A 25,734-nucleotide genomic window follows, 5' to 3' on the forward strand; every position below is an offset into this window, starting at 1 on the left:
GGGACAACAGGTGACACCCTGGGCCCACAGGGAGGGGGTCGCCCGACCCCTCTTTGGTGGGACCCAGGTGTGCCACCTAGTCCACCGACATAAGGGACCCCTGTGGACACTGCTGGTGGGCCCAGAGGCCCAGAAGTGGGGTCGCCCGACCCCACATCAAAGGCGGTTCCAGGGTCGGTGGCCTCCCACCGACCTTCCCCACATGTCCCACATGTTGATTTGCCCCTACCGTTGATCAAATGGCGGTTGTGAGGTCGGTTTGATCCAAGGGTGGAGAGAAGATGTCACGCGGATCGATGACGTGGCGATGGAGTAACCCCTACTCCATCTCCCTCTATAAAAGGCAGCCTCCATCCTTCATTTCAAGTGTGCAATTCCAAGGCCAAGTGCATTACAAGTTCCAAGCATACAAGTAGAGTAGTAGTTAGTCTAGAGTGGGAGTTAGAGTCGAGTCGAGCGAAGCTCGGGGTCTCCGGAGTCGTCTTCTGGAGAGTCTGGTATAGCTCTTGTACCTTTCTACTTTTGTAAGACTTTCCTTTTATTAATATATTATTCTTACTTTACTTTACTGAGTTCTTACTTAGTGCAAGTCTTTTAGTCTTGTTGTGCATTTACTTTAGTAATATAGTTGTCTTAGTGAAGTTAGTGACCTGTAACCACTCCTGTGTGTGCGTCATCGTCCTATCTTGTATAGGAGCTCTAGCTAGCTGCAACTAGTTAGAGTTGTAGGATTAAGTGTGAGCGTGGTGCTCATACTTACGATTACCTTTGATTACCGCTGGCTTGAACGGAAAGTAGGAGCGCACTCCCTAGTAGGTGACAGATCGTGGGCGGCATTAGGTTCTCCTCACGTACAGGCTAGTTCTTAAAAGGTAAGGCGTCCATAAGCCCAATAGTCGCTTTCGGTAAGGGGTTAGGTGAAAAACCTTCTAAGCGTCTTACCAGCTCGGCTATCCCTCGCACACAGTTAGTAAGGCTCTAGCGCAGTTAAGACAATTATCTATTAAAGTAAGTCACAGAAGTCAAGTTAGATACATAGGAGTCCTTTACTCACTCGTTATCCTCCCACCTAGCTAACTCTACCATTTACCTTTAGCATAGGACCTTTGATTCACCACTACCCTTCCTATTCGTTATTTACCACCCTTATTCACTAGTTGATACTAGATAACTCAAGGAATCTCATTCCCCTTTTTGTTAAACACACTTAGCCGCTTTCCCTTGGGAAAATATAAATTACGATACCTTGGAATACTCCTTGGTGAAGTGCTACAGCGGTACAATCTGTGCGCTTGCAGAATTATCCAATAGTAAATAGAGTTACCCTACCAGGGCACTTCTGGCGCCGTCGCCGATATCCGGTGGTTGCGTTAAGAAGTGTCAACAAGCATTTCTGGCGTCGTTGCCGGGGAAAGCGCCTGTCTAAGAGTTTTAACAAAAAGAATCCAGAGTTTGCTAGTTATCAAGTAGTGATAGGGATAACCCATCACTTGTCTTGTCTTCCTTTATTGTGAAGCCTGACAGTGTATGAGCGGTTTCCAATTGCCATCAAACTTCGTTGAAGATCCTGAGCAACTGTTGAGGAGAACTAGACGTCGTCAAGTTCCACCTCAAAGGTTCATCTCGAACCTGAATCCGTTAGAGGAAGGAGTATCTGCACCGGTTATCAAAGAAGCTATGGCCCAGAAGACCATCTCTGAGTACTCTGCGCCGTCGGCTGACAATGTCGCCACGGGTCCGCAGCTTAACTTGGGGGATGCGACTTTTGAGTTGAAGCCTGCGCTTATCAATATGGTGCAAGCTAATCCCTTCTGTGGAAAGCCACACGAGGATGCCAATGCCCATCTCCAACACTTCTTGGAGGTGTGCGGCACCTTCACCATCAAGAATGTCGCCGCAGACGCCATCCGTCTTCGCCTCTTCCCATTCTCGTTATTGGGGAAGGCGAAGCAATGGTTCTACGCCAACAAGGGTGAAGTGACCACGTGGGAGAGGTGCGCCAATGCATTTCTCAAGAAGTTCTTTCCGATGGGCAAGACCAGCGCCCTTCGTGGAAAGATTTCCAGCTTCCAACAGCAAGCGGATGATACGATTCCCGAAGCATGGGAACGTCTGCAGGAGTACATTCGCGCCTGTCCTCATCATGGGATAGAGGAGTGGCTCCTAATCCAAGGTTTCTACCATGGCCTGACCGGTTTGGCCCGTAGTCACCTTGATGCTGCCGCTGGAGGAGCATTCTTGCAACACAATGTCAAGGATGCCAAGGACCTCATTGAAAAGATGGTTATAAACCAAGGATGGAATGAGGAACGCCTCCAACCCAAGAGAAGAGGTGTCCATGCCTTGAATGAGGTGGACATGCTCTCTGCTAAGATGGACCTCTTAATGAAGAAGATGGAAGAAAGTTCCAAGCAAGAGACCATTCAGCCTTACGCCACTGCACGGGCCATTGAATCTGATTCATGGTGCGAAGTGTGCGGAGGAGATGATCATTCGGGAAACAATTGTCCCGAAACAAAGGAGGAAGTGAGCTTCATCAACAACAACAACAATGGGTACCGGCCCCAACAACAGCAATGGAACTCGCGCCCCTTCTACCAAGGTAATCAAGGTAATGGTTACAATCAAAATTTCAATAATTCTTTTGGTAACCAACCTTCTCTTAGAGATCTTGTCTTAGGCCAATCTAAAATCAATGAAAGCATTAACAAGAAAATGATGGCTAATGATAAGATCCTTGAAAACTTAAGTGAAAAGTTGGATAGCTTTAACTCTGCTATGAAAAATCAGTTGAGCTTTAACAAAATGCTTGAAACACAATTAGCTCAATTAGCAGCAGCTGTCCCATCCTTCGAGCAAGGTAAGATCCTAGGGAAACCTGAGGATCCAATTGAAGGAGTTAAACTAGTTACTACGAGGTTCGGTAAGCCTCCGGTACAATCCAACTGGAGCTATCTTCTGGATTCGCCCTTCATCACCAAGAAAGACGACCCAGGCCTGCCGACCATCACCTGTGAGATCAGACCGCAAATCTTCCACAACGCCTTCTGCGACCTTGGATCGGGTGTCAACATCATGGCCAAGGTAACTTATGATAATTTGCTAGGGGGGCCTTTGCACCCCACATTTGTTCATTTGCAGATGGCAGATCAGACGATCAGGTTCCCTGAGGGGTTGGCAAGGGACATACTGGTAAAGGTCCAAGACGACTACGTCCCTGCCGACTTCATCATTTTGGATATGGGATCCAATAATGATGTCTCGATCATCTTGGGAAGGCCATTCCTCAACACGGTCAATGCAGTCATCTATGTGGGGTCCGGCCAGATTCACCTCCAATTCCCAGGATGGAAGGTAAAATGTCCATTCAATGGTTATAAAGCTAACATGCAGGTGAAGGACAAAGAACCTCCGACTAAGCCTCGCCACATCCGACGCCGAAGGGACAAGAGAGGTAAGTCGGCCAAAAGGGCCGAAAAGAAAGAAGAGGAACCCGCTGAACCAAAAATCAATACCAAGCAAGTATGGCGGGAGAAAGAGGTGCAATCAAGGTCCACGTCTCCGGGACCATCTGATGCACCCGAAGAATGAACAAGATGGAGAGGTCCTGCTCTACGGACCTAAAACATGGAGCCCTTGCTGATAAGGTAAATCAGTAGTTATCCCATATTTATTTTCTGCATTTCAATTTCTACTATTCACTTTTCAATTGCATTCTTACTTTGAATTTTGCATATCTTATTTCGACAAAATGTTTAGCCATAATAAATAAAATCTTGAGAATAACTTGTCATAAAAATTTGAGCTGCTGGAGCTCCCAAAGGGGGGTCGCCCGACCCCACCTTGGGGCCCACTTCACCACATTTCAACCTTGCTAGTCATAGAGGTTCCAACCCAGCACTTGGATGCTCTGGGAGCTCCAATGTGGGGGTCGGCCGACCCCCATATTGGCCCCACTTGCCTCCTGCTGGCCACCATTTGAATCACAATGGAGTCCTATGCTTGTAACACTAGCTAAAGTTTGAAAAAGAGTGGTCCCTTGATCCTTTACTTTAGTCATAAGATGCTCCTTTCATCTTTGATTCTTTTGGGACCACTCCACTAGCTTAAATTCTGCAAAGTGGTCACCTAGGCATGCTTGAGTGCTCCCATGGTCCATAGGAATCACTTTAGACATGTCTCCACTTTTGCCATTCATCTTTTACCTTTCACAAAGCACTAAAACAGGGAATCTCAGAAACAATTTGAAAACTTTTGGTCCACACCTAGCCTTTACTTTTCTGGACAATCAATGACACAATGTTTAAAGTGGAGGAGGGGCTAGGATGGGGGTCGGCCGACCCCCATTTTGGACCATCTCTGCAAAATCTTGAAAGCATGCAGAATGGTTCCCTATATAAAGCTAAGTTCAAATTCAAAGTGCTTCTAGGGGGGGTCGGCCGACCCCTATATTGTGGGTCCACTACTTGCCCTTCTCCCCCTATAAATACCACAGCATTGTGAGCTCAACTCCACACCCAAAACCACCAGAACCATTTCGAGCTCACAATCCTTTCTCTTCTCTCTTTGTTACAAGCCATTTCTCAAGTTTAGTTTAGAAATAGTCATCAAAACAAAAACCCAAAAAGATTCCCCTTGCATAGTAGTAGTAGTAGGAGCTTGGTTTGCCTCACTTGTGTAGGAGGATGAAGAAGCATATCTTCGGCAAGTTCAAGAAAGCAAAGGGTGAGAGCTCTTCTCAAGGCTCTCACCATGCTCATGGAAGGGAGGAAGAAGAAGGTTACCATGGGATGGTACCCTACGAGCCTCCATCAAGGATGAGAGAGCCCGAGAGCGGCCTCATGTTAAGCCAAGAAGAGTTGCAAAGGTGCTACATCATCCGAGAAAGTCTCTTCCTACACACTAGCATCATCGATCCGGACCTTTTGGCCCGCACAGGTATGGATGTTGAATTCGATAAGGTGTTTAGAGCAATTGGTTGGAGTAGTTTTTGGCAAGTGCCTGAATTTGGAAAAGAATTGCTTGCTAAGGAATTTCTATGCACCCTAAAACTCACAAATAATGGAATATCTTTTCGCATGTGTGAGCAAGAACATCAATTAAATTGGAGTTTGCTAAACACTGCTTTAGGGTGTGAACATGAATGTGAACTTGATCTAGATCATGCCACTAGAATGTTCGATAAATTTAGATTCTGGAAAGCAATTTCTGGCTCTAATGATTGTTCAAATCCTACTCCCATTGAAATCCATAATCCAACCTTGCGCTTTCTTCACTTCTGGATCATGTGCACTCTATATCCTGGCATGGGAACTGATACTTTAATTGATGATGAACTTAAAATTCTCTATGCCATGGTTAGTAAAATCAAGGTCTCCCCTGTGAAACTGCTAGTGAACTATTGGCTTAACTCTATTGAGTATGGGAAGCCCATCTATTTCACATCCTTTATTACTCGAATAGCCGATACTTTTGGATTACTTGAATCACATTATTTTGAAGACATTGGCTATGTTAGAGGAGTGGTAGATGAGAACTTCTTTATCAATGCTAACATGCTCATAAGAAATCCAAATGGTGAACTTAAAATGATTTATCCGGGTTATACAACCGAAATTCCTCTCCCATGTGCGAGGCGCCGGTTGTATGGGGTCCGCACACTTACCATTAGACTAGCCCAAGTGGCAAGTCCAGATATTGCAGGGACACGCAGGGTGACAAGAAGGATGATGCAAGCCGCCCAGATGGAGCAAGGAGGATCCTCGCACCATGACGTTGAAGAGGGCGATGAAGCGATGTCAGTGGATGCTTCAGACTCCATGGGTCTACCTCCACAACGCACTCCACGCCCAAGGGACAGGGCTAGGCGTCACCAGCCCACAGGTATGGACAGTCTCATTAATGACATGGGCGAATTGCAGATTGGGCAAGAAGCAACATTGCAACTGGCGTTACAAAACGGCCAACATATCCGACGTGTGCGAGAGGAAGACGCACAACGCTGGGCTGGATGGTACCAGAATTTCCCGCCACCACAGTGAGCGAAGATCTAGCTTGGGGGAGATCCTCTCCCCCACTAAGGTAAGTATTCTATCCTATTTATTTTCATGCATTTTATCATTCTTACTTAAAAAATAAATAAATATTTATTAGCATTTCCCTTTAGCATATATGCTTCATGTATGTTTATATCCCTCATGGAAATGATGACTAGTTGCTTGTTAATGTTTCTCTAGTACCTAGTATACAACTTAGTATTTCTCTAAGTATGGATCACTTAGCTCACTTAAACTGCCATGAACCCAAAAACTTTGTGGGTTGCAAGTGCTAGAACTAAGTCTAAGTTGTTGTGGGACATGAGATAGTAAGACAAGAGCTACTATAATATTTTTTTAAGCATGCATGATTATCAGAGATTTATTCTTAAAATGATCAAAACCTTAATTGTTCCTCAATGGTGATGAATTCCTACCACAGCCATATCTACTTTACATAATTGCAACCTTTCCACATAAGCTATTTGCTTTGGGTTGAGTGTCGTCAAGTCTTGTTGACCCTTGTTAAGAGACTTTTCATGCTCCTAAGATCAAGATCACGTACACACCACATATATATATGCTGCTTCTACACTGGAAGTACGCAACCACATGTATTTCGCATCCACTAAATAGGTTGCTCCATACTCTAAATGTTAGAACATCTCTCTAAGCATTATTTGGTAAATGAGACATCAAAAGGGCTAGGCAAAATGAAATAAAAAGATGGACATGTGCAAGTCCACAGAAAAAGAAAATTGAGCACATGAAAGCTCATATATATATAAAAAAAAAGAAGAAAAAAATGCTAGCCATGTCTCAATACATAGAGAGTCTATCAAATAAAGGAGCAACCTAGTCCACCATATATCACACTTGCACATCTTGATCTGGGAGTATGACACTTCTCTTCAAGGATCCGAGCTTTGACTTCGCAATACATGCAAAGTAAGTATGCTATCTCCTTTCATCCCTACCTTGAACTCCACATAAGCCTTTTAGAAATAGGATGAAATAGAGAAGGCAACTCTTACCATATGCCTTGGTGAGGAATCATACACCATTTGAGTGACATGAGAGAACCATAAGAGGAACATTTAAGCTTTCTTTTGAAAATATCACAAAACCTCTGATATGAAACTTGCTAAGAATGAGAAAGTTAGTGCTCAAGTCAAACTGTTCTGTCTCTCAACCACCTAAGACAAAGGAAAAGCCATAAGCCCCATAAGGGACTAAGGTAATAGGGGTAAGTTTACATAGCTAAATTTTTCATGCAAAGAGAAGAACTTTGTTGTACACATGGTACTCTTGAAATGTGAACATAGTAACAATACCTGATCCACCGAGGCTAAGTTTGATTGTTTGCTCGGGACGAGCAAAGGTTAAGCTTGGGGGATCTTGTTGACGGTGGATATACCATAGAAATCCACATACAAAACACCGTCAACATGCCTCGGTTGCAAGGGGAAACGACATGACATGAACATATTTTATCCATAACTAGTTCCACTTGTACTCTTAGCTTGTTTATGCAGGAACAACAAATTCAAGACATTATTTGACAAAGCCAACATCAGAATCATCAAGAGGAGATCGAGGGGACAACAGGTGACACCCTGGGCCCACAGGGAGGGGGTCGCCCGACCCCTCTTTGGTGGGACCCAGGTGTGCCACCTAGTCCACCGACATAAGGGACCCTTGTGGACACTGCTGGTGGGCCCAGAGGCCCAGAAGTGGGGTCGCCCGACCCCACATCAAAGGCGGTTCCAGGGTCGGTGGCCTCCCACCGACCTTCCCCACATGTCCCACATGTTGATTTGCCCCTGCCGTTGATCAAATGGCGGTTGTGAGGTCGGTTTGATCCAAGGGTGGAGAGAAGATGTCACGTGGATCGATGACGTGGCGATGGAGTAACCCCTACTCCATCTCCCTCTATAAAAGGCAGCCTCCATCCTTCATTTCAAGTGTGCAATTCCAAGGCCAAGTGCATTACAAGTTCCAAGCATACAAGTAGAGTAGTAGTTAGTCTAGAGTGGGAGTTAGAGTCGAGTCGAGCGAAGCTCGGGGTCTCCGGAGTCGTCTTCTGGAGAGTCTGGTATAGCTCTTGTACCTTTCTACTTTTGTAAGACTTTCCTTTTATTAATATATTATTCTTACTTTACTTTACTGAGTTCTTACTTAGTGCAAGTCTTTTAGTCTTGTTGTGCATTTACTTTAGTAATATAGTTGTCTTAGTGAAGTTAGTGACCTGTAACCACTCCTGTGTGTGCATCATCGTCCTATCTTGTATAGGAGCTCTAGCTAGCTGCAACTAGTTAGAGTTGTAGGATTAAGTGTGAGCGTGGTGCTCATACTTACGATTACCTTTGATTACCACTGGCTTGAACGGAAAGTAGGAGCGCACTCCCTAGTAGGTGACAGATCGTGGGCGGCATTAGGTTCTCCTCACGTACAGGCTAGTTCTTAAAAGGTAAGGCGTCCATAAGCCCAATAGTCGCTTTCGGTAAGGGGTTAGGTGAAAAACCTTCTAAGCGTCTTACCAGCTCGGCTATCCCTGGCACACAGTTAGTAAGGCTCTAGCGTAGTTAAGACAATTATCTATTAAAGTAAGTCACAGAAGTCAAGTTAGATACATAGGAGTCCTTTACTCACTCATTGTCCTCCCACCTAGCTAACTCTACCATTTACCTTTAGCATAGGACCTTGGATTCACCACTACCCTTCCTATTCGTTATTTACCACCCTTATTCACTAGTTGATACTAGATAACTCAAGGAATCTCATTCCCCTTTTTGTTAAACACACTTAGCCGCTTACCCTTGGGAAAATATAAATTACGATACCTTGGAATACTCCTTGGTGAAGTGCTACAGCGGTACATTCTGTGCGCTTGCGGAATTATCCAATAGTAAATAGAGTTACCCTACCAGGGCACTTCTGGCGCCGTCGCCGATATCCGGTGGTTGCGTTAAGAAGTGTCAACAATATCGACCTCGGAAGTCCTGAGATAAACTCACATTGGAGATAAAGAGAGACACACATCAAGTTTAACAATTTACACAAGGAAGACGTAGCTCATAAGAGATGATCCATGGAGGGTGCCACAAACATGATGCACAACCGCTAAGAAGGGAAAGCTTCCACAAGGTGATACTGTACCATCACTCTTCAAGTAAGTTAACATCTTAAGGTACTTGACTATCACTTTTATAAGCTTCTCCTTGGTTCTGGCGTTCATATGAATAAAAGAGATAAACATGTATGATTTACAACTCTAGGTTATCCAACCCAATCGATTCAACATGTTTAGTCCTTCCACCTTTGTGATCCCACACTCCTAATCATATGAGCTAAAATGTTGCAAACTCAATCTTTGGAAGATATATATAAAAAAACATAAATATAGATAGATTATATTTCCATTAGGTTGAACGATCTGATGTGACAAATGTTTTTAATACTACACTCATGATCTTATTATCCATCAAATTTGTCTTGCCCCTATGCTTAAGGATAGAGAAGATATACTATTGGTTCTGTTGGTGTTTTCCACCAATAGGACTCATGCACTTGATCTCTGCCTTGTCTCTATGAGCAGGACATATTTTGAGAAACATGGAGGATTTTTCAACTCCTAGACTCTACCAAGTGAAGGACGTGGATCTACGAGCACAAACACACTGAGCAGGATGCTGCCAACGCCGCACTTCGAACTGCTGGGCAAACGAAGAATATGGGTGACACCGTATCAACAGGTGCAGACATCAAGGTTCACACCTAAGTCAAATGACGCACCTAAAGAATGAACACGGTGAGAAGTCTTGTTCAGAAGACTTAAAACATTGAACCCTCGCCGAAAGGTAAAATCGGTAGTTATCCATATTTATCCTTTCTGCATTCCCTTTTCCCTTAAATAATTTACTTTCCTTAAATAGCTTGTTAGTTAATCATGCTATCTTGAAAAATAGTAAGCCCCATGTGAGTATGCTCGTGGCATAAAATCCATAAGTACATTCACTGTGGTGGCGTAAAAATAAAATAAATATATTCCTGTCCTATAAAAATGAAAATATAAAAATAAGATTGTGATCCCACTAAAGAGGATAATATTTATTGTGGAGGCTCAACATGATAAAGGCTATATATTTATGCTAACTCTTAACTAGTTCCACAAAGCTTTGTTGTCTATTTGAGCTCCACAGAATTCAAGGATCAAGAAAACGAGCAGACGGAGGACATCCTAATTGTTGTCAGGGTGCTGCCGACATTCAAATACACCTCCACTACCTCCTAGCTCCATGAGAAGAAATTACATCAAAATCCAGCTTGGGGGAGAGCACCCCCAATTATCCAGCTAAGTGTTTCTACTCGCATTTATACTTTACTCAAATAATAAAAAGATGTATAATCATAAAAAACCCAAATAAAGATTTTTATGCTTATATATATCTTTGCTTAGTTTGCTAAATAAATAAAGTTTGCCATGAAACCTCATGATAAGCTCTTACATGGAAATGATGAATAGTTACTCTGCCATGACTAGTCCTCAAAATTAAATTCTCTCTCAAGTTTAGGCATGACTGTTATGAATTAAGTTTTGCTCTAAATCTGAACTTGTGGGTGGACTACTTGATCTAAAGTCTAAGTCGTTAACGGATATGATATGGGAAGGTTGAGCTCCTATTTATTTGTTCCTAGAGATGCTAGAATTCTAGAGAATTTTATCTTTGAAAATCTTTAAAATGTTGCATGATGAGTTCCTGTATGATGAGAGTTTAAAATCCTACCACAGCCATATATACATGCTTATTAAACTATGAACCATACATTTACTTTTTACTGCTTATGAGCATTGAGTGTGGTCAAGCTGTGTGGACCCTTAGGAGCTTGTCATGCGATTAAAATAAAGATTCACTTGCATGTTCACTCATACATGCTGCTTCTACTCCGGAAGTACGCATCCACATATATCCACTCATTTCCATTTTCAGATTCACCTAAAATTATTCTACTCCTATCCGGGAGAGAATAGCCAAAAACATTATCCTATACTTGTTATTCCCTGTGAAATAAATGCTTGAGATATTTTGGTTACTACCACTTGCTATATTATTCCAGGAGGGTGAGTGCTCTAAAAAAGAAAAAAAAGAAGGGAAAACATACGAGGAAATAAAAAGGGGCAAGTGCCCGGAACCTCGAAGAAAAGAAAAAGTGAGACGAGAGGTAAAAATGGACAAGTGTCCGACAGTAGAATTAGGGGTACAAGATACCCACCTGAGAGAAAAGAAAAAGAAAACATAGAGCATCTCATTCTCCTCAAAAAGCTTCAAAGTGCAAGAAAGGTATGTATCCCCTCAAAAGAGCAAAAGTAGAATTAGACTTTTACCATTGTTTTCACCATCATCACCATACACCATTCATTCGCCACACATGCACATCTTGATATTGACTTATTGACTTGTTTCTCTAGATCCATGGTTTGACTATGCAATGAATGTCTTGTAAGTATGTATGCTTCACCTCCCACCTATGAGCTCCAGATATCAAAACCTTATTAGAGTAGGGTGAGAGAGAAGGCAATGTCACTATGCCTCATACCAAAAATACCACATACTTTGAGAGAAGGCAACACCATCACTGCCTTGGTAAGGATAAAGAAATACAACAAAAGAGAGATTTGAGAGAGTCATACAAGGAATCTCTGAGTTTTATTTTGAAAATCCGCAAAAACTCCAGAGCTATAGTTGATCAAAGAACAAGAGACATGGCGCTTGACTTGACCGTTCTATCTTTTAACTGCTCAAGACACAAGTGACGGTTACAAGCCCCATGGTGAAATGTAAAATGAGTGAGTTTAAATCTTAATAGTTTACCCTAACCCAGAGATGAGATGTTGTTTGAACACATGTGAACCTTTAAGGCATGAAACCACTATAGAAACTCTTGAGTCCATCCTTGCTCAGAGACGAGCAAGAGGTAAGCTTGGGGGACTTGTTGACGGTCCTTAAGTACCAAATTTAATTATCAAATAAACAAATAAAAGGATCCAAATGTAACCAACACTCAGACTTAGGGTTTTATCTGACAGATGTCCATGAGTTTTGGTGTTTGTCTATTTCTACAGGGGGTTATCAGGAAATATGGAGGAAAGGCCCACATGTCGGGTTTACATAGAGATATTAATGTGCTGTGCAATTTAGTATCATCTAGAAGACTCCAGAAGCCACGGGAACGAACGGGAAGCTGAGCGGGCTCGGGGACAGGGCGCCCGCCCTACTCCTTAGGGCGCCCGCCCTACTTTTTCCACCAATCACACTCTACTTCGCGGATTATGCTCCACCAACCTAAAGAATCAAGGAGAACAGTTCAATCAATGTCGGTTTGATCCGACGGCCTACGTTCACTTGAGGGGACTATATAAGCAGGACCCCTGGCCCCTCGAGGAAAAACCCCTTGATCCCTATTCATTATTCATAAACAGAGCAAAAGCTAGTGTTTGGAGATGAGAGCTCTCCTCTCTTCTCTAAATTAGAGTAGATCCAGATAGTAGCGAGATGGAGAGCGAGGGAGGATTGGAGGAGATCAATGTTGGTTCTTCCTCCGGTTGTACTTCGCCATGATCAAGCTATAATCAAGCTTGCTCATGGGATGACTCTGGTAATCTACTTCTATTTCATTATGGAATTAGTATCCATGTATGTTCTGGTTCACAACTCTTTTGAGTACTTTATTTTATAGGATGCTATAGGTGAGAGTTGTAGTATAGGTGTAAGCGTGGTGCTTACACCTAGATTACTTGTGGATATCCCCTATCTAGCCGGATCGTGTGGTAGGCTGTGTAGGTGACAGTTTCGTTGGTCCCCTGTAGTCCACCTCCTGTTAGCAAGACTGGTAGGGTTTATCGGCCTATGGATAAGCATCCTTTGTAGTGTATTCTTATCACGTGGTTCGTCCCAGACATAGACATACCTCTTTGATGTAGAGAAACCATAGTTATCCTCTCTATTATCCAACCATCGCCCATATACTAGATTGCTCTACTCTCTATTCCCATATTATCACCCATTGTTATCTTACCTTTAATATTATTCTTATTCAATTCTACCATCTTTCCTATTTACACCTACTTATCTATCTAGGTTAAGTTAGAGCGTAGATCAGTTCTCCCGTTTCCCTGTGGATACGATAAAACCTTTAACCGGGTAAAAGCTACAACGGTATCCGTGCACTTGCAGATTTATCTGTGTGCGTATAAATACCATAGTACACTCTAGTGCCATGCTGGCGATGACAACCTAGTATTCAAGTGGTGTTAGAAAGTGTCAACAGCGCCCGTCACCTCCACCTGGTCAGGACACATCACCGCTCCGCATGGCTGCCTTAAGGAGCCATCTGGTACATTGTTTTGATGTCGGTTTTATCCAAGGGCTGCATGTGGGTGTCACATGGATTGTGGTCTTTCTAACATGTAACAGAAGAGTTCCAACACGTGAAACTACTCCACCGACTTGGGGAACCGCCTCTAGGAGCAAGTAGGAGCCGTAGGATCGAAAGGTGGTTGCATCGAGTGGCGCCCGCCACTTTGGGCATGGCGTCCGCCACTCCACTTGTAACAGAACCGCCCAAATTATAAGAGATTAAGCCTGATAGCGACCATTTCTACAGTAAAACTACCGAGCTTAAGCCCATATAATCCCTGTAGTTAGTGAAATCTCGAAGGATTTCAAACCACAATTCGTACGTACAGCCAAGATCGTAATAAGTTCAGCGGTCACCATTAACAATTACATCTAGTTCACCACATTCATTAAAATACATCGGAGTACTTAAAATTATTACAAACCAAGTTCTCAAGTAGCGGAAGATTCATAGTTCGAAAGTAACACACACACGTTTAGTCTGGTACAGTGCCATAGTTCGGTCATTCCCACAAAAGCAAAAGAGAAGGTAGAGTGACCATCGCCCTTGGTCTATTCATCGCCCATTGCTGGGTACAAGCAGAGGATGCAATAACCATAGTACATTTGACCATCTGCAAAACAACATGGGAATAGAACCCTGAGTACGAGAATGTACTCAGCTAGACTTACCCGTCATAAACCAAAAATAAAGACTCTTCAAGGATCATGAAGGTTGTATGGTGGGGTAGCTGAGACTTTTTGCATAAAAGCATTACTCCACTAAAATATAGCCTAAAAACCTTTCTTCTTTTAATTAGCTCAAGTTTGATATCATCATTACCTATTATCTAGGTTTGCACATGTACTATTGCAAACAAGTGTAGTAATATGATGGTACCTCATCATAGCATTCATAAATTATTTATCATCATAACCCAATTGTTCCATAGTCCTTACTACGAGGACAGGGCTCATGTCAAGTGCTCACTATCTAGGAGCGATGGCGATTCGAATTGATTTCTGACCAGCTGGCGAGTTATTCCCCACACAAACCACACTCTCTGATCAAGTGAGCTACAGATCACCTTATTGCACTATCCAGGACCAATTCGCGGGATCGAGAGGCACCGCCCGTACCCGAGGACCATTCCGACGACCAAGGTATCCAAGGTATACCAAGGTTGCGCGCCGCGCCCTCGTCGTTCTCCTCAACCATCACCAATACAGCGTGTACATCGGGCCGATTCCCAGCCCGGATAGTGCTCAGGCTTCGCGGTCGGAACGACTTATCCTTCCAGCTAAGTGTGGGGCATGCTTTCAACATGACAAGAGGGTTGTCAACGATCGGTCCTTAATCGACACAGGTAGGGGCACTACGGTCAACCCCACGATAAGACCCTGCCCGGTCTCAAATTCCTTTCCACACTTGGTTAGTTTTTTCCAAAACAATTACAGCTAATCAAACAGGTGTCCTCCTATATCTCGCAGGTGACAGGGAATCATCCGACTTCTACCGGTCTAAGCAAGCTAAGCATGGACTCCGTGCCTATCTACATAGGGCAAGGTAGATAAACAAGTGGTGATACCAAGGAGTACATATGCATCAACGGTATCAAGCAATTCCTATCACTTAAATGCAGCATAGTGGAACAAGCATAATATATCATTTAAGTTAGCGAGAATAGGGAGACTTAGAAGGCTCCAGGGCTTGCCTTTCTCAAACGTGCTCGGCTTGTGATCCGGTCACTCCTGCAACTCTTCTCCGGGCTCTGGTCCTCCCAGAAGTTCCTGCTCCTAGGTCTCGTCCTGCTCCTCGGGTCCCACCTCCTTTTCCTGTGAGCCTCTATGATGCATGTGTGCTCATGAGTGGAGTGCGAGATGCCCGGGATGCAATGCTTATACAAGTGGATACCAGATGACCATGACATGATGCATAGATGATATAAGTGGTCATTTCTACAAGGTAGTCAACATCGTCCAAGAACAAGAAATCGAACTAGGCATCTATTGCATTCTCTTCTACAAGTTGTCTTCATGGTTAACCAGCAAGCTAACATGATGCTTCAAAGATACACCAAACAATCTTTTATTCTATTTATTTCATGCACAACAATTCTTATTTTATTTAATCACTTTTGGACCTACAAAAGTAGCATATATTTCTATTTAACAATAAATTCCATAAAAATTACAGTGGATCACAATCCAACCATAAAGTCTACCATAAATTTTTCATAATATTTGAACATTTATTTTGGGCTACAAAAATTACAAGATTAATCCATATAATTAAGTATAGTTACCCTACTGTTGTGTAAGTGTCAAACAGCAGATTTCATATTTTTATAATTTACTTATTAACATAAGAAACACCCACAAAAATTTTCAGATTAATTGCATGATCCAATTATTTATTAAAAATCATAAACCACTGCCATACAAGCATTTAAATCATCATAAATTAATTCTTACAGCAAATAATGTGTAACATATTTTTGCCAGAGACTAATCGTCCATGCAGAGCCAACAAAACAAGTTTCATATTTTTCTGTGCTATATTTTAATTACCATGCATTATCCAAAATTCAGCAAAAACATGGATTAAATATTTTTGTACAGAAAAGTTGTTCAAACATGACAAACAACCATACCAAACTATAGATCTGAAATTATAGAACACTCCACAATTTATTTTATCAATTTTGGAGCCATATATCTCAAGATATGGATTTTATAGCATTTAAACTATTTTCTGGAAATCATTTTCTGAAAACCAATTCAAAACCGGGATGAAAAATACTAAAGACACCCAGATCTCTACCCGCCTCGGTCCCCTTGCGACTAACAGTGGGTCCCCGACCCCACTGGTCAGTGTGACCGAGAGGGAGAGCACCTCCGACGAGCGGTTCTCGTCGGCGGTGAGGTCTCCGGCCACGGGGTGAGCACCAACGTGCTCCCCGCAGCAAGGCGCACCCGAGGGTGTCCTTGGATCGGCCGGAAGATGACCGGAGCACCCCCGGGCATGCATGGCGGCTCGGCGGCGCAGCTCGCCGTGGCCAGGCCTCTCCGGTGGGGTAGAACGCGCGTGAGGAATCGTCCGAGCTTCCTCACCATGCTACGAACCTAACGCGCCCAAAAGCAAGCGAAACGAGGCAGAAACGAGCAGGTTTCGACGCGGCGGACCACTCCGACGAGGTCGGAGAAACTCCGGCGAGCGATTCAGGGCTCGTGGCGGTTTCTCACCTAGGTAGAGCGTGCGCAGGGGCTTACCGCGAGGAAGACGAGTGCAGCGGTGGTTTTGGCGCAGAGAATGGGCCACTGGCTTGGCCGGCGGCGAGCGGCGAAGCTCGGCCAGCAATGGCGCCGCGGCAGCCGCTGCTGCTCCTGCGCTCGCGAACAGGGGAGGAGAGGGAGCGGGGAGGGGACAGAATGGGGGTGCCTGGGGAAGTGGGGTGGCGTCCCGACCGGGATAAGCCGGTCGGCTGCGGCGGGTCCACGACGCCGTCGTACGGCCGCCACGTGGCCGGCGTCGGGTGGATCAAGGCGGGCGCCCGCGCGCGGGAGAGAGGGGAGGGAAAAACGGGCCGCGCGACTTCGATGGGCCGAAAGGGAGGCGGGTCGGCCCAGCCACGCCTGCACCCTTTTCTTTTTTTTGAATTTATTTTCTCCAAAAAGCTTAAAGAAGATTTTTGAAGCCTTTGCAGAACTTTTCAGGGGTTGGGGTAAAAAGAAGAATTGTTCCCCACAAAATTCCCTACAACTTTGCTCTAATAAGCAAATTCAAATTCCAAATAGAATTTGAATCACAAATTAAAACTAGTTCTAGGTTTTTAATAAATTCATTTTAGGGATTTTTGGTATAAATTCCATTTCTCAATTTCTATAGCTCCAAAAATTTCACAAAATTACTCTTAAATCTTCTAACACATATTTCAACCTAACTTGGTCATTTCAAACAATTTAGAAGCAAGTATAATATTTTTACCATATTTAATTCACATAAAATAAAGCACGTAAAATCACACTTGAATGAATGACATGCTCATGTGATGCTATGCTTGATGAGGATGCTTATGGATGAGTTTATGAGACTAAGTGCATGTTTAACACCTAGGGTGTTACAGCCCTTCCCCCCTTAGAGAAATCTCGTCCCGAGATTTTGGGTTACTAACCATTTCTTATGAAATTTTGGATAAACTATTTTTAGGTAATCCTCGGTTTCCCAGGTGACATCTCTATCATCATGATGAGTCCACACCACCTTATAGGTCTTGACAACTCTATTTCGGTTACCCGCTCTTTGGTATCTACGATACGCACTGGCTGCTCCTTATATTCTAAGTCTGCCTTTATCTTGATTCCTCGAGGTTCGATCCTTTATTCAGGCACTTTTAAACATTTTCATAGCTGTGACACATGGAAAACTGGAAACATCGAGCTCATCTCCTCTGGTAACTGAATCTTGTAGGCCACAGGGCCTTTTCCCTCTAGTATCTGATACGGTCCCACGTATCTAGGTGCAAGCTTGCTTCGAACTCGGAAACGTTGAACCTTCTTCATTGGTGTAACCTTGAGGTAAACATAATCACCTACATTGAACTCAAGTGGCCTTCTTCTCTTGTCGGCATAACTCTTCTGTCGTGGTTGTGCTGCTGTCATGTGTTGTTGTATGATTTGCACCTTTTTCTCAGCCTGGTTCACGAAGTCGATACCGTAGTATCTCCTTTCACCAGGTTCGACCCAGTTTAACGGAGTTCTACACTTGCGACCATACAATGCTTTGAACGGAGCCATCTGGATACTTTCTTGATAGCTATTGTTGTACGAGAATTCGGCCATATGTAACCATGATTCCCATGATCCCTTGGATGATAACACACAAGCCCTCAGCATATCTTCGAGCACTTGATTGAGTCTTTCCGTTTGACATAAGGTTTGGGGATGATACGCTGTGCTTCTTATCAGACTAGTCCCCAAACTCTTATGCATTTGCTCCTAGAAATGAGCGGTGAACTATGGTCCTCTATCTGATATGATGGTCTTGGGAATACCATGCAGCTTGACAATCTCGGCTAGATACAGATCAGCGTACTCGGGAGGTCAGTAACGAGTCTTAACAGGAATGAAATGAGCCGACTTGGTCAATCGTTCTATGGTTACCCAAATCAAGTCATTCCCCTTTCGTGTTGTCGGTAAACCTGTGAAAAAGTCCATACTGACATCTTCCCATTTTCGCTCTTGAACTGGCAACGGTTGCAACAGACCTGCAGGTTTCATATGTATAGCCTTGACTCTACAACACGTGTCACAACGGGCCACATATGCTGCTATCTCTTTCTTCATTTTGGTCCACCAAAAGTGAGACCTTAGATCTTGATACATCTTACTACTACCAGGATGAATAGAAAGCTTGGAGAGATGTGCTTCATCCATGATGTGGTTCTTTAATTCTCGATTCTTCGGGACTACCAACCGGTGCTGAAACCACAATACCCCTTTTTCATCAACTCAGAACTGAGTCTTTGGGTCGCCTTTGATCTTTTCCTTGATGTGGAAAATACCCTTGTCTGTTTTCTGACCTTCAATGACTTGGCTTTCAAGTGAACAACTGAGATGTATGTGACATAAGACTTCAGGGTGCATGAGATTGAAACCATCTTCAAACAACGGTTGAACCACTTGATAATGCGGTTTGCGACTCAAAGCGTCTGCTACCACATTAGCCTTGCCTGGATGATAATGGACCTCTAGATTGTAATCCTTAATCAACTCTAACCATCTTCGTTCCCTCATATTCAGCTCGGACTGAGTGAAGATGTATTTCAGACTCTTATGATCTGTGTAGATATGACACTTGTTTCCTAGCAAATAGTGGCTCTAGATCTTCAAAGCGTGCACTACTGCTGCTAACTTGAGGTCGTGAGTTGGGTAGTTCACTTCGTGCTTTCTCAACTGTCATGAAGCGTAAGCTATAACTCTGCCATCTTGCATCAGCACACATCCTAAACCACTTTTTGATGCGTCGCAAAACACATCAAAAGGCTTCTCGATATTGGGTTGTGCCAGAACGGGAGCGGTGGTTAGCAACTCTCGCAAGGTGCGGAAGGCTAGTTCACACCCTTCTGTCCAGACAAACTTATGATCCTTTTGTAGCAAACTGGTCATTGGCTTAGCAATCTTGGAAAAGTCAGGTATGAAACGACGGTAATACCCAGCTTGGCTAAGAAAGCTTCGAACTTCCGAGACAGAAGTTGGTGCCTTCCAGTCCATGACTTCCTGTACCTTTGACGGATCCACAGCAATCCCTTCTTCAGACAGAATATGCCCTAGGAAAGGAACTTTCTTCAGCCAGAACTCACACTTGCTAAACTTTGCATACAACTGATGATCTCGCAGTCATGTTAGCACAACTCTTAGATGCTCGGCGTGATCTTGCTCATTCTCTGAACAAACCAGAATGTTATCGATGAACACCACCACAAACTTGTCTAACTCTGGCATAAAGACGGAGTTCATCAGATACATAAAGTTTGCAGGAGCATTTGTCAACCCAAAGGACATGACAAGATACTCATACAACCCATATCTAGTGGAAAAAGCAGTCTTCGGGATATCTTACAGACGGATCTTGATTTGGTGATACTCGGACCTCAAATCTATCTTGGAAAACACTTTGGCTGGACAACTAATCAAACAAGATATCAATCCTTGGCAATGGATACTTATTTTTGATTGTCACCGCATTGAGTGGACGGTAGTCCACGCACATACGTAATGATTGATCCTTCTTTTTCACAAACAACGCCGGACAACTCCATTCTGATGAACTTGGCCGGATAAAACCTTTATCCAACAACTCCTTTAGTTGATTATTCAATTCCACAAGCTCATTAGGCAGCATCCTGTATGGCCTCCTAGATATCGGTAAGGTACCTGGTATTAACTCTATTGCAAACTCTACTTCCCTATCTGGGGGAAGTCCTGGCAGCTCTTCGGGAAAAACATCAGGGAACTCACAGACCACTGGTATGTTTTCTAGTGGAACCACCTGTACTGCACACAAAAGACTGGCGAAGTCTAACCGCCGGGGTAGCATGACCTGAAGCATACCCTCCCCCTACGGATCTTTAAGGGAGAGTGTTCTATGTCCAGCATCTATAACTGCACCCCAGTCAGTCATCTTATTCATTCCAATGACAACATCCAAAACCGGCCCTGGCATCACCACAAGGTTTACACGAAACCTTCGGCCACTGATGTAACACCCCAGGTGTTTGTCTTGCATTTTGGCACTCACATTTCATGAGCATAAGCATCAATTGTTCATATATGATAGTATGAAACATACTTTGATGTTGTGACAAGTGAATGCTTGATGATCCTGCATAATAAAGCTTGTGGTTGCTGATGGTGCTTCTTTCATGTGTATCATCTCCATCTGTACCTAGGTTGATCACTCAAAAAGTTTCGTGAAGTTTGGATTTAAAAGGTCAAATGAAAGGATAAGTTACATGCTTGTTGGAATGACCTTATTAAGTGAACGGAACCTTGGGTTACTAACCTAACCTTGCAATCTTGACCAAATGACTCTAGATGAACTCTACAACAAAAGTCATGAAGGGTTCATGTTGAGCTTGTGCCAAGAAAATGCTTCAATTGCTCTAAAACCCTAGTTTGAGCTTTACCAAGTGGCTACTTTGACCAAAGTGAAAGTTTGAATTTGGTACAAGTTATGAGGTTTGACCTTAAATAAAAGTTGTAGTTTTGCTTCTGCAGAACAAACTTTATTTAATGATCAAAAGCTAGTTTGGTACCGATCCTAGTCAGATTAAGCTCACAAGATTCAATGCAGTGCTGTTTTGGAACTCCAGAATTTTGGCTAAGTCCTCAAGGTGCTCAGTTTCGGGTACCCTAGTTGGGAGCCTTGTATTTTCCAAAAAATGCTGAACCAGTACAAGATCCTCTAATAAAAGTTGTAGTATAGTTTATATGCTACAAACTTTGTTAAAGTTACTAAGTCTGAATCATCTTCCAAGCATGTGAAATAATAGTCACAACGTCGAATCTGCTGTAAATTTCAGCATTTCAAATTTCTAAGTCTGGAAAGTTCGTCATGTTGGCATCCCGCGTTCTCCTAATTCTTATGAACAACATGCTTAGGTCCAAGGTGCCAAAAGATGACACCAGTTTGACTTTGTTTTGGTCATCAATTTCGAGTTTTGCTAATCCCCGTCAATACGTTGACACTCATGACTTGGCATCAAGTTTTTTCCTAATCTGTTGGTCTAATGACTGAGCATCCTTAATCAAAGTTGTAGAGCACGGCGAGATAAGCAAACTTTATTTTTGGCCCAAGGTGCAATTCGGCTCAGAAATGGCCCAAACTGGCGTCCAACCTTCGCTACTTCGCTGCACACCACGTGTTCGATGAATTGCCTCGTGGCCGCCATGCACCAGTGCGTGCCCCCACCATTGCTGCACATGTGCTCGTGCTCCATCTCTCGTTGGGACAGCCAAAGGCGCTCACCACTTCCTCATTCACTCGCCCTCACTTCCTCTGCCCTTCCTCTTTCACCTCAGCGCTCGCCTAGGCCGCCATTGTGCCCCTTCCGTCGCCATAGCAGGTGGCGGTGTGTCGCTCCTTCTGCTGTTGCGCTGCTGCTGCTTCCAGCCGTGGCCAGGAGCTTGGCGTGGCCATGGTTGGCCGCGGCAAGGGCAGGCAGGCCTGCCACGGCAGTAGCCGGTGACCATTCCTGCGTGAGCCTCAAGCTCGGTCATCCTGCCGGCTCTTTGCTATCGAAAGGAGAGGAAGAAGGATCTAGGTTTAGAATAAGAAATAACTCAGGGTTCCAGATGGGAAGCCAAGACTCATATGAATATTGTTTGTGGGCTGTGGCGTGATTTCTGAAAACTTTAGGGTTCCCGGTGCAAGATCTGTTTTCTTTTCTTTTGCTTTTGCAGATTTTATGGACGAACTTTGGAAATGCATAGAAATTCGTAGAGAAGTCATAAAATAGCAAATGCGGACTTTTTGTAGTCCTTATGAAATTATCTATGCAGTAGATCTATATTATTGCATATTTTAATTTGAAGCTTTTACGGTAAAAATAGATTTGTGCAGTTCAGTTTTAATTGCTTGCTATATTTGTCTTTTTGATAACCACTGTATTATTGCACAAATAAATGTGAAAATATTGTGACAAGCTTTTCATATTATATTTGATGTCTGGTAAAAGTTTTATGAATTTAGGCATGATAGATTAAGAGTTATAAAAATAACAAATACCCTGTGTTGCTTTGCTCCTATTCTGAGTGGATCTGCATTTTTGTATTGTTTGGCTCAGTTAAGTTGTGAATCATGCCTGGATGAAAATATATGAGTTGTAGTACATTTCATAAGCTTTCCATCAAGCTAAATAGCATAATTTTTGGTTAAGCATATGTCTAGTTATAGTGGTTTAAAGTACTGTTTCAGTTTCTGTCTAAATCCAGACAGGGATGCATTGTTGTAATGTAAGACCTTGTTAGTGTTAGATTTAGCTCTAGATATTTATAACAAAGTTGTTCACAATTTCGTAAGCTTTCTAGAAAGTACACAACCATAAATTATGGAAATGTGAACCTCAAGTTATAGCTGTTTAATATGGCATGACAGATTCTGTCCATGTTTTGAACAGAGATGTCTTCATGGGGATTGATAAATGGTTTATAATTATAAATAAAAATGTGAAAATGGAAAATGTTGGTCCTGTACAATTATATGATATTGTTTTATCATTTTGACATATAATATGGTCATGTGTTTGAAGAAAATATGATTTGTGTATTTATCTTATTCTCACATGGTTAATTGCAATAGCAATTTGTCCTTTTCATAGATGTTGACATCTTTATTCAAATGCAGTGAAATTTATACAGTGGGCTATGGATAGTATTTAGAAGCTACTGTAATTTTGGTGGAATTTATTGAGCACTTTTGTTATATGTTCTTCAATTCACCTTATTATCCAAATAAATTAAGAAATGCATTAAATAGATTTATTTGGTAATGACCACTATGTTTTCTGGTGTTCTTTAGATATGTGCAAACTGTTGGTAACAATGGTTTTGCTCAAATGCATGTTTGAAACATAAGTTAATAACTAATTGTTTGCAATTGTTGTTTCTGGACAGTTTGTGGAACTGTTTGGATTACACTATGTAAATAATGTTTTCTGGGAATCTTGTTTATAGAAAAGTTGTAGATAATTCATTTATCTAGATGCTGTTAAAATTTGGTAGTATTTGGCCTTGTGGTTTGTGAGTTATGTCTGTTTAAATTTGGATTTGAGAAATGGCTGCTCTCTGTTTGTCAGGGACAGATTCTGGAAATTTATAATTTCGACCAATTTAGGTTGAGACTCATGGTTTGATGTCTAAATATGAAATGTAGATACTTTCTTAAGCTTTCCAGAATGTCTTAATTCATGTCTTTTGGAGTTGTGTAACTCCAGTTATGATTTATTTTCTCAGCTGCTGTTAACAGTCCTAAAAATGGTCGATTCCTTGTATTGTTGTTGCTTGGTATATTGCTATGTATTACTCATGTCTTTGGTAATGGCCAAGTTAATATACCTGAGACCTGGTGAAACATGTATGCCATGTCTAATATGTTTAGTGTTGCATTCCTTGTTGGCTTAGCATGTTGGTTGTGTGATCATTAAGTTGAGCAATGAGATGTGCTTAAGTGTGTTTAGTGTAACCATGCTCTTGCCATGCTTCTTGTGTGTAATACTTTGTCTATTGCACTTCCATGTGTTCATGCACTTCCATCTTGCATCTCGTTTAGGTACGCTAGATGAACCACGTGAAGGACGTGATAGTGGACCTATCGGGATGATGGAAGGACTACACAAGTGTTGTCTTCTTAGATGTCACCAAGACGGAGCAAGCTAACTAATCTGATTCGGTGTCACATTCCAGGCAAGCCCCGGAGCATTATAAGCCTCCTACTTTTTGAAAGTGAATGAGTATATATATGTTATATATGTATTGTTGCATTAAGTATAGGAGTTGGATGAAACTCTTGCTGCATATATATACCCTTCCTTGTCCAGTATATATATAACCTGAATCCTAATTAGTCAGGATCACGTCTATGCTTAGCCATGCTTAGCTCGGTAGAAGCTAGGTGATTTCCTGTCACCTGCAGGATATAGGTGGATTCCAAATCATGGTTGGCTATATTTGCTACCGTGCAAAAGAACCATGTGTTAATAATATGAAAGGAGACCGGACGGGATGATGATAGTGATGCAACAAGGCATGGAGGTCTTGGATGTAGATCTATCCCCGTCTGTGTCGATTAAGGACCGACCGTTGTACGTCCTCTTGTCATGTTGAACGCATGCCTAATACTTAGTTGGCCGGATAACTCGTTCCGACCGTGAAGCCTAGTAATATGACTCAGGCCGGAAGGTCCGTAAGTATAAAGTGCGCACTACCGGAGGAAGTGCGGTGTGCGGGGGACCATTGGCGTAAGTCCAAAGGCAGGTGAGTTAAAATTTCTGACCTCCCTGGCAGAGTGGTAGCCCTGGGAGTGCGGCGCTGATCGGAACCGCGATTTCTGAGTCGTACCAAAGGTGACCCGTTGGCTCTCCGACGGGGGATGCTTGGGTGAGTGCTAGGTATACCCCTCCAGCTGGATAGGAATCGATTCGAATCGCCGTCTCTCCCGGATAGTGAGAACTTGACAGAGCAGTGGCAAACGTAGCATTCACTAAATAACTTAATGATTCTATGATGATGATGATGATCACGGCCTTGATAAACCTGATATGGTAATTATTGATTGATATTAATCAAATGATTGCTATAGTACAGGTGCTAATCTAGTTGATAGGTTAATGAGAATTAAATGGATGCTAAATAAGAAAGGTTTAACTATTTATACTTAATCTTTTTATGCAAAATGTTGTCCAACAAGCTCCACTTATATATCAGCCTTGCATACTCCTTGGTGTCATTTGTTTTTGGTTTTTGACGGGTAAGTCTAGCTAAGTACATTCTCGTACTCAGGGTTTATTCCCACTTGTTGCAGGTTGTGATGTATCATAGCTACTGCAAGATTTGGATGACTCCTGCTGTAATGAAGGAGTATGATCATGGGCATGATCCTTCCTAGTTACCTCATCTATGATGCTTTTATTGGAATGGACCATGGTACTGGCATGTATTTGAAATAAAAGTGATATTGGTTTCAAATTATTTTGCTTCCGCTATTTGTAAACCTGAGTTGTAATAACCTTATCGAACTCCGA

The sequence above is a fragment of the Sorghum bicolor genome, chromosome 10, assembly GCF_000003195.3.
Source record: "Sorghum bicolor cultivar BTx623 chromosome 10, Sorghum_bicolor_NCBIv3, whole genome shotgun sequence".
NCBI lineage: Eukaryota > Viridiplantae > Streptophyta > Magnoliopsida > Poales > Poaceae > Sorghum > Sorghum bicolor.